This window comes from Phyllopteryx taeniolatus, chromosome 3 (genome assembly GCF_024500385.1).
Source record: "Phyllopteryx taeniolatus isolate TA_2022b chromosome 3, UOR_Ptae_1.2, whole genome shotgun sequence".
Taxonomy (NCBI): domain Eukaryota; kingdom Metazoa; phylum Chordata; class Actinopteri; order Syngnathiformes; family Syngnathidae; genus Phyllopteryx; species Phyllopteryx taeniolatus.
The window spans coordinates 28,378,947-28,388,991 of record NC_084504.1 but is presented as its reverse complement, the minus strand read 5'-3'; positions in this window follow the sequence as shown (position 1 = coordinate 28,388,991).

The following is a 10,045-nucleotide window of genomic DNA, read 5'->3' as shown; positions in this document are numbered from 1 at the left end:
TCCCTGCTTAAGCTGCTGCCCCAGCGACCTGACCCCCGATAAGCAAAAGATGGATGAATGAAGGGAAAGACGTTGTTTTAAGCGTTTTGTTCATGTCGCACTGCTTTGCACAGAACTAATACAATTGTATGCAATGACTGCAGACACCTTTCGGTTGCTTTTGTGGACGACAAAGATAATTTATTGCCACAAATCCATCACCACTGCCGCTGCTGCTCTCCACAGTGTTTAGGAACCAATTGTACAATGAATTGAATGACACTGCAATTGAATTTTGTGATAGTTTGTATTCATGTATAATCACAAACTTGCACATCTTGCAAGTCTGAAAAGATGTGATGTAAATGTAGTACTGGTATTTTTAAGTTTGGCATGTGACAATATCACCACCTGTGCAGAATTGTTGTCTTAACAGTACTTATTGCTGCAATGCACTCAAAAAAAAAAAAAAGACAGTTTCTCACCATCCACCTAACTCAAAGCCTTCCATTTCTATTTTGGAATGTTCTTGATGGTAAACGGCACTGCACGGGTTGCTACTTTCCACCAGTTGCTTGCTTTGTATGTGTTCGTCTTCATCCCACCTTTTGCAGAGTTGACTATTTGGGCAACGTGAACATCCATCCGTCCATTTTGCAAACCGCCTACCCTGACGAGGGTAGTGGGCATGCTGGCGCCTCTCCCGGTTGACTTCGGTCGAAAGTCAGGGTATACCCTGAACTGGTCGCCAGCCAATCGCAGACATGTGAACAGTAACTTTCAATTAATTGTTGGCCTTTCAAAGTCTGTTTTAATATTTCCAGCCCTGTTGGTCCAATTTACAATACGATATTCATCGCAATCCATTTTTACTCTATGATATTGTTCAGTCCTGTCCAGGAAAGGAGGCAGAACAACAAAGTATATAAATTCACTGAGAAAACGCCTTCAATTGACATGCGGCAGTGAATGGGAAACACTGAAGAACAGTGGTATCCTGCTTCATTGCTTAAAATAAATAAATAAATAAATACATTTATTTCAATCCCAAATGAGCTCACCGTGACAGCTGCATTAAAGTTCCAACGTTGCAAAACAGACACGCAACAGTCTAACTTTATCGCTCAATTTACCGAGACAACAGTGACCTCTGCAGCCACAAAAGGCTCACGGCTGAAGTGTGAAACGGTGACGAAGACCTTCCACATCAAGACCGGTGAGGCACTTACACCACATTTGTAAGTTGTACTAATGTGTAGAGGAAACTAGCCCAATATCATCACGTGACAGCACACAGGTCATTAAAAACTATTACCAGCCTAAACACTTTGGCCACATATTTCTGGCATACAATCATGTTTAGACCATGCATACTGACTGAAAGTACATCCAGTGCCAATGAAAAGGATTAGGCACCTCAAATTATTATATTTTTGCAGTTTCCCCACTTTAATGTTTAAGATCACCAAACAAATACAGTGCAAACCAAGTTAACTTAAAATGCTGTTTTTACATGGTCATTTCTTTTGTCAAGGGGGAAAAAAAACTATTCAAAGTGACCTGGTCCTGTTTGAAAAGGTAATAGCCCCCTAAATCGAATAACGGGTTGGGCCATCCTCAGCAGCAACAACTGAAATCAAGCGTTTATAACTATAACTAGCGATGAGTCTTTCACATCTTTGTGGAGATATTTTGGCTCACTCTTCATTGCAGAATTGTTTTTAATTCAGCAAAAATGGAGGGTTTTAAAGCATGAACGGTCTTTTTAAGGTCATGCCATTGCATTTCAGTCAGATTCAAGTCAGGACTTTGACTATGCCACTCCAAAACCTTCATTTTGTTTTTTTAAAGCCATTCAGAAGTTGAGTTGCTGGTGTGTTTTGGATCATTATCCTGCTGCAGAGAATCCAAGGGCGCTTCAGCTTGAGGTCACAAACTGATGGCTGAACAACCTCCTTCAGGATTTTCGGAATTCATTGAATTCGTCAATAACAGCAAGTTGTCCAGGAGTCCCTTGAGGCGAAGGAACAAAACAGCCCAAGACCATCACACTACCACCACCATGTTTGACTGTTTGTTGGTATGATGTTCTTTTTCTTAAATGCTGTGCTACATTTACACCAGATGTAACGAGACACACCCCCTTCCAAAAAACTCAACTTTCATTGAGTCGGTCCATATAATATTTTCTCAGATGTTTTTTTTTTTTTTTTTTTTTTTTTTTTGAAAAAGTAAGACGAGCCTTTGGTTTTTTGTTTTTTTTACCAGTGGTTTTCCCCTCGGAACTCTGCCATGGATGCCCAGTCCCTTCCTTCATGTTGTGTCGCCATTTTTATATATATCCAAAGGTGCTATTGACATGAAAATTTCACCAGATGTTGGGAACAAGCCAAGTAATCCATACATACAAAGAAAGTAAAACATATAAGCTCAGAAATTACATTGTGTGTAATGTGAAATGACACAGGGAAAAAGTATTGAACACACCAACTGGTATTTAATACTTTGCACAAAAGCCTTTGTTTGCAATGAGAGCTTCAAGACGCCTCCTGTATGGAGAAACCAGTGGCATGCATTGCTCTGGTGTGATTTTGGCCCATTCCTCCACACAAGCAGTCTTCAAATCTTGAAGAATCCGTGGGCTTCTTTTCTGGACCTTGAATTTCACTTCTTTCCATAGATTTTCGATTGGATTCAAGTCAGGTGATTGGCTGGACCATTCCAGCAGCTTTATTTTTTTTAAATTTGAAAGCAATTGAGTTTCCTTGGCAGGATGTTTTGAATCATTATCCTGCTGAAATGTCCATCCTCGTTTCATTTTCATAATTGTAATAGTAGGTGGCAGCAGATCTTTGTCATGAATGTCTTGGTATATTTGCCAATTCATCCCTCCTTCAATAATGTGAAGTTTACCAGTACCATTTGCTGAAAAGCAGCCCCACACCATCATGTTCCCACCTCCGAACTTCACTGTTGGTATGGTGTTTTTAGGGTGATGTGCACTGCCATTTCTCCTACAAACATGGTGTGTATTATGGCAAACAGGTACATTTTGTTCTCATCTGGCCAGACTATATTCTCCAAGTACTTAACTGGCTTGTCCAAATGTTGTTCAACAAGCTTTGACATGTGTTTTGTTTTTTTCCAGCAATGGGGTCTTGCATGGTGAGCGTGCATACAGGCCATGGCAGCGGAGTACATCACTCACTATTTTCCTTTTGACAACAGTACGTGCTAATTCCAGGTCTTTTTGAAGTTCTCTACAGGTGGTCCTTGGCTCTTGGACAACTTTCCTGATTATTCTTTGAACTCCTCTGTCAGAAATCTTGCGAGGAGCACCTGATCGAGGCAAATTTATGGTGGTAAGATTGGCTTTCCACTTACGTATTATGGTCCCACCCGTATTCACTGGAACATTCCGAAGCTCAGATATGCACCTGTAACCAATGCCATCGTTATGTTCGCAACGATTTTGCGATGGTCTTGAGACAGCTCTTTGCTCTTACCCGTCATGAGATGGGTCTTGACTCACACCTTGGCAATGAGACCTGTTTGTAGGCCATCAATTAGGACTGAACCAGCTGATATTCATTTGCACTGACAAGGGGCTGGATTGCTGTTTGACTTTTGATAGATTTTAGGTGTTGTCTTGGCTTTGCATTCCTTTTGGCACCTCCCTTTCTTCATGGGTTCAATATTTTTTTCTTGTGTCATTTCACATTATTACACACAACTTAATTTCTGAGCTTCGTCTACTTTCTTTGTATGGATGGATTACTTGGGTTGTTCCCAACATCTGGTGAAATTTTCAGGTCAATGAGCGGCGACTGTGATTTTTGCAGTATACACTTTATGCGTAATACAATTGCCTACCCAGTACACTTTTTCACAAAAGTGACACTATACACTCAAAGTACTCGTCAAATAAAGTTTCCCTTTGTTATTTCAGGTAGTGATAATCTATGTTCAAGGGTCCATTTCCCTGTAGAAGATGTTCTTTATACATTTTTTGACACTAAAAAAACACAGCTTTTACTTTGGTACTTGTGTGTTTTGCATATTAAATATTATATTATATAATAACTAAATATTTAGTTTAATCTGAAATATTTTGATTTAACATGTTTATATTTAATAAATATATTTACATTATTTAAATATGGTTTTAATATTTATCTTTAAATGTAAGATTTATATTTAGATTTAACATTTATATATACACCGTATTTTTCGGACTATAAGTCGCAGTTTTTTTCATAGTTTGGCCGGGGGTGCGATTTATACTCCGGAGCGACTTATATGTGAAATTATTAACACATTATTATATAATTTCACATTATTTTCACACTGACAACCACAAGAAGGCGCTCTAGGCATGTGTATCTTTACCTCCTACTATATAAATTTACCACCAAAAATGCGACTTCTACTCCAGTGCAACTTATACATGTTGTATTCTTCTTTATTATGCATTTTTCGGCTGGTGCGATTTTTACTCTGCAGTGACTTATAGTCCAGAAAATACGGTACTGTAGATTTAACATTTATATATAGATTCAACACTTAGTTTTAAGATAAATTTAACATTTATATATATTTAACATATATATGTACATACAGCGGCACGGTGGCCGACTGGTTAGAGCGTCAGCCTCACAGTTCTGAGGTGCGGGGTTCAATCCCCGTCCCCGCCTGTGTGGAGTTTGCATGTTCTCCCCGTGCCTGCGTGGGTTTTCTCCGGGCACTCCGGTTTCCTCCCACATCCCAAAAACATGCATTAATTGGAGACTCTAAATTGCCCGTTGGCATGACTGTGAGTGCGAATGGTTGTTAGTTTCTATGTGCCCTGCGATTGGCTGGCAACCAGTTCAGGGTGTACCCCGCCTCCTGCCCGATGACAGCTGGGATAGGCTCCAGCACGCCCGCGACCCTAGTGAGGAGAAGCGGCTCAGAAAATGGATGGATGGATGTACATACATACTATGGGCAATTCAGAGTCTTCAATCACCCAACCACGCATGTTTTTGGGATTTGGGAGGAAACCGGAGTACCCGGAGAAACCCCACGCAGGTACGGGGAGAACATGCAAACTCCACACAGGAGTTGAACCCCGGTCCTCAGAACTGCCGGGACACTCGGCTTGGCGTGTACGAGCACATCGGGACATAGGCTACCCTATAAATCGTCTTTTATCTGTTGATACGAAGTCTGTAATTACAGTGCCACCAGAAATCCTTCACACCCCTTCATGTTTTCCACATTTTGCAGTTACAGACTTATTCTAAAGCTGATGTGAGTATAGTTTTCTTTAAAAAAAAAAAAATATATATATATATATATCTATATAAAATATCCCAAAATGATAAAGTAAAAAAATTTTCAGACATCTGTGTAAATTTATAAAAAAATGTAAACATTCTAACATAATAGATACATAAGTATTCACAGTCTTCACTATGACACTCAAACTTAAACTCAGGTGCATCTTATTTCCACTGATCATCCTTGAGATGCTTCTACAACTTGAACGGAGTCCACCTGTGGTAAATTCAGTTGATTGAACATCATTTGGAATGGCACACACCTGTCTATATAAGGTCTCATAGTTGGCAGTGCATATCAGAGCAGAAACCAAGCAATGAAGTCCAAGGAACTTTCTGCAGACCTCTGAGACAGGATTGCATCAAGGCACAAATCTGGGGAAGGATACAAACGAATTTCAGCAGCCGTTTGAAGGTCCTAAAAAGTACTGTGGTCTCAATTATTCGGAAACGGAAGAATTTTGGAACCACCAGGACCCTTCCTAGATCTGGCAGTCCGACCAAGCTGAGTAACAGGGGAAGAAGGGCCTTGGTCAGAGAGGTGAACAAGAAACCTATGGTCACCAAGGCAGAGCTCCAGTGTTCCCTTGCGGCGATAGGACACCCATCCAGAAGGTCAACCATTGCTAACCCACTCCACCAATCAGGCCTTTATGGTAGAGTGGCCAGACGGAAGCCACTTCTCACTAAAGGGCACATGGCAGCCCGCTTTGAGTTTGCCAAAAGGCACTTTAAGGATTCTCAGACCCGCAGAAACAAAATTATCTGGTGTGATGAAACCAAAATAGAACCTTTTAGCCTGAATTGTAATTGTAACATCGATTTACCTTCCAACACATCAACAACCCAAAGCACACAGCCAAGATAAAGGTGTGGCTTCAGGATCAGCCTGTGAATATCCTTGAGTGGCCCACCCAGAGCCCAGACTTTAATTCAATTGAAGAGCTCTGGAAAGACCTAAAAATGGCTGTCCACCTACGCTGCCCATCCAACCTGACTGACCTTGAGAGGATTTGCATAGAAGAATGGGAGAAACCAGGTGTGCCAAGCTCATAGTGACATACCCAAGAAGACTTGAGGCTGTGATTGCTGCCAAGGGTGCTTCAACAAAATATTAAGCCAAGGGTGTGAATACTGGTTTACATTTTCAATACATTTTCACAACTGTCTGAAAATATGGTTTTACTTTGTCATTATGGGATATTTTATGTAGATTTTCTTAAAACTATACTCAAACCAGCTTGAGAACAAGTCTGTAACGTAGCAAAATGTGAAAAAGTGAAGGTGTGTGAATACTTTCTGATGGCATTGTATATTTTGTTGAAAGATGGCTATGTATATTGAAAATTTTATTGGAATTATCCTATTACCAATTGCCACCCTGCCCCTGTTTAGAGGTACCAATTGTTTTTTCCCCGCCCATCTACATCTACAGTAACCATATTGCGTGTTCTACCTGCGCTTTCTCCCACAGTCCGAAAATGTATGTCAGTTTAATTGAAGACTCAAAATTGCCCAAAGGTGTGAGTGCCTAGGGATTACCTGGACCCAGTATTACAAAAGAAGTCATTTAGATCAGAATGATCAGGATTTTGTAATCCTATTTTTGCTGTCCCGGATCAAATTGATCTAATAGTTATTGTCCTGTTTTTTCAAACTTCCAGATAGAATCAATCTGATCCGGACAACACAAGATCAGGAGGATTACAGAATCCAGATTTGAGGTTTTTGGATAGGCCGACAAGCAGAATTCATCCCACTTACAGTCCCCTCCAAAAGTACTGGAACGGTGAGGTCAATTCCTTTGTTTTTGTTGTATACTGAAGACATTTGGGTTACAGATCAAAAGATGAATATGAGATAAGTTCAGAATTCCAGCTTTTATTTCATGGTATTTACATCTAGATGTGTTGAACAACTCAAGACAATACACCTTTTGTTTGAACCCACCCATTTTTTAAGTGAGCAAAAGTATTGGAACAAAGTGAATAACTTTTAATATTTGGTGGCATAACCTTTACTGGCAATAACTGCATCAAGCCTGTGACCCATTAACTTCACCAGACTGTTGCATTCTTCATTTGAAATGCTTTTCCAGGCTTTCACTGCAGCCTCTTTCAGTTCTTGTTTGTTTCTGGGGGTTTCTCCCTTCAGTCTGCTCTTCAGGAGGTAAAATGCATGTTCTACTGGGTTAAAGTCCAATCTCACTTTTTCCCCCTGAAGTCCTTTCTTGTGTTGGCAGTGTGTTTTGGGTCATTGTCTTGTTGCATGATGAAGCTTCTCTCGATTAGTTTGGATGCATTTTTCTGTAAAGCCTTTCTTTTTTTTCTTTGCATTTCTTGTCTGCCAGACAAAATGGTTTTGTAGACTTTGAATTCATTCTGCTGCTACCATCATGAGTTACATCATCAATAAAGACTTGTGAGCCTGATTCAGAAACAGCCATGCAAGCTCAAGCCATGACGTTACCTCTACCATGCTTCACAGATGAGTTTGTGCATTTTGGTCAGATCCTTTCTTTCTCCTTACTTTGGCCTTTCTGTCACTTTGGTAGCGGTTAATATTGGTCTCATCAGTCCAGACAACTTTGTTCCAAAACTTTTGTGGCTCTTCTCTATACTTCTTTGCAAAATCCAAACTGGCCTTCCAATTCTTTTTGCTGATGAGTGGTTTGCATCTTGTGGTATGGCTAGTATATTTCTTCTCTCAAAGTCTTCAGTGAATTGTGATACCTTCACCCCTGCCCCGTGGAGGTTGGCAGTAGTTTCTTTTTCAGGATATTCCAAATTGTTGTATTGGCTATGCCCAATGTTCTCAGCTTTAAAATGGTTTGCTTTTCTCCCATAGACAGCTGTCTGGTCTTCATGTTTGCTTAACAGCAAATGCAGTTTTCACAGGTGAAACCCAAGGTAAAAAACAAGCACTAATGTTTAAGCAATCAATCGAAAAGGCAACACCTGAGCAACTAGAAAAAAACAGTCACGTTCCAACAATTTTGCTCACTTGAAAAGTTGGTGGGTTCAAACAAAAGGTGTTCTGTGCTGAGTTGTTTAACACTTCTAGATGTAAATACCATGAAATAAAAGATGGAATTTTGAACCTTTGTCTCATCATCTTTTCATCTGAAACCCAGATGTCTTCAGTATACAACAAAAACAAAGGAATTGACCTTGCCATTCCAATACTTTTGGAGGGGACTGTATATTTTGAACCTTTCACCTGTTCATTTTGACTTTGCTATTCTTCAAGTTGCCTTCAGCACTGTATTGTTTTTAGTCACTTCTTTTAGACAAACTGCAGTTGAGAATTTCCTGTAAAAGCATTTCAAAGTGGCTTGGATTAAAGTGAATGACTAAAATGACGAATGAAGAAATGTCTCTGTCGTGCTCGTTAAAGTATCTGGAGCCTATTTAATGAAGGTGTGCATTGTAGAGATAGAGAAGATGGATACGGTTGTAAATACTACCATGCTGAGACAAATCAGTACTTGGTGAGCGACATTGATGACTCAAAAGTAACTATTGCTGGTTGGAAAAAGTAACTGCAGTCTGATTACTCTCCCGGGGGAAATTAATGAGTTCCGTTGCTCGTTACTCAAAATGGCAGAATTTTGCTAATAGTAGCTTGTAACGCGTTACCGGCATCACTGCTTTAACCTTACGCTAAATCCCCTTATGGATCACTCAAATCTAAAAAATAGCAATCAACCACAATGCGGCAATATATTAGAGCAGTATATGGACGACTTTGGACTTGTTGACATATGGAGGCTAAAAAAACGTACAAGAAGTTCACCGCTCTTTCTCAAGAATAGATTTTTTTCTCTTAAACAATTCGGTAGCTCAAACAATTAACTCCAAAATACATCCAATCATCATCAGTGACTACGCACCATTTTCTCTCTACCTAAAAATTTTGTCAAATCTGGGACCTCCACCAACATGGCGCTTTAACACTTCCAGACTGAAAAACCCGGACTTTGATTCATTTGTGAGGAAAGAATGAGACGATTTTTTGAAATTCAATAACTCCCCGACCATGTGGGAAACCGGGAAATCTGTAATGTGAGGCACTCTTCGTACAAGAAAAAACAAGAACTAAAATTAGAAAATTAAATTGAGGAAAAAAGATTATGCAATTAATCCGACATACGCCGAGAAACAAACTTGAAAAGCCAAAACATAAATTAGACATCTTATCAAAAAGAACACTTAAGATACACTAATTTTGAGTAGAATAATAAATCAGGCAAATTTCGAGCGAACCAAATTCAGCTCAATAAAGAAAAATCATCAATTACAGCCATTCAAGATTCAAATGGCAGCTGCACACAGTCACTGCTAGAAATAATTGAAATATTTTACAATTATTTTGCCTGCTTATACGCATCTTTGAGCAACCCAGACCAAAAAGAAACAAACTTTTATTAAAGATCTAAACATTCCTCAATTAAACCTAGAAATTAAAGACTGCCTTGATGCTCCTTTAATCATCACAGAATTACATAATTCATCCATTTTCTACCGCTTATCCGAAGTCGGGTCGCGGGGGCAGTAGCTTTAACAGGGACGCCCAGACTTTCTCTCCCCAGCCACTTCATCCAGCTCTTCCCGGGGGATCCCGAGGCGTTCCCAGGCCAGCCGAGAGACGTAGCCTCTCCACCGTGTCCTGGGTCGTCCCCCGGGGTCTCCTTCCAGTGGGACGAGCCCGGAACACCTCACCAGGGAGCCGTCCGGGAGGCATCC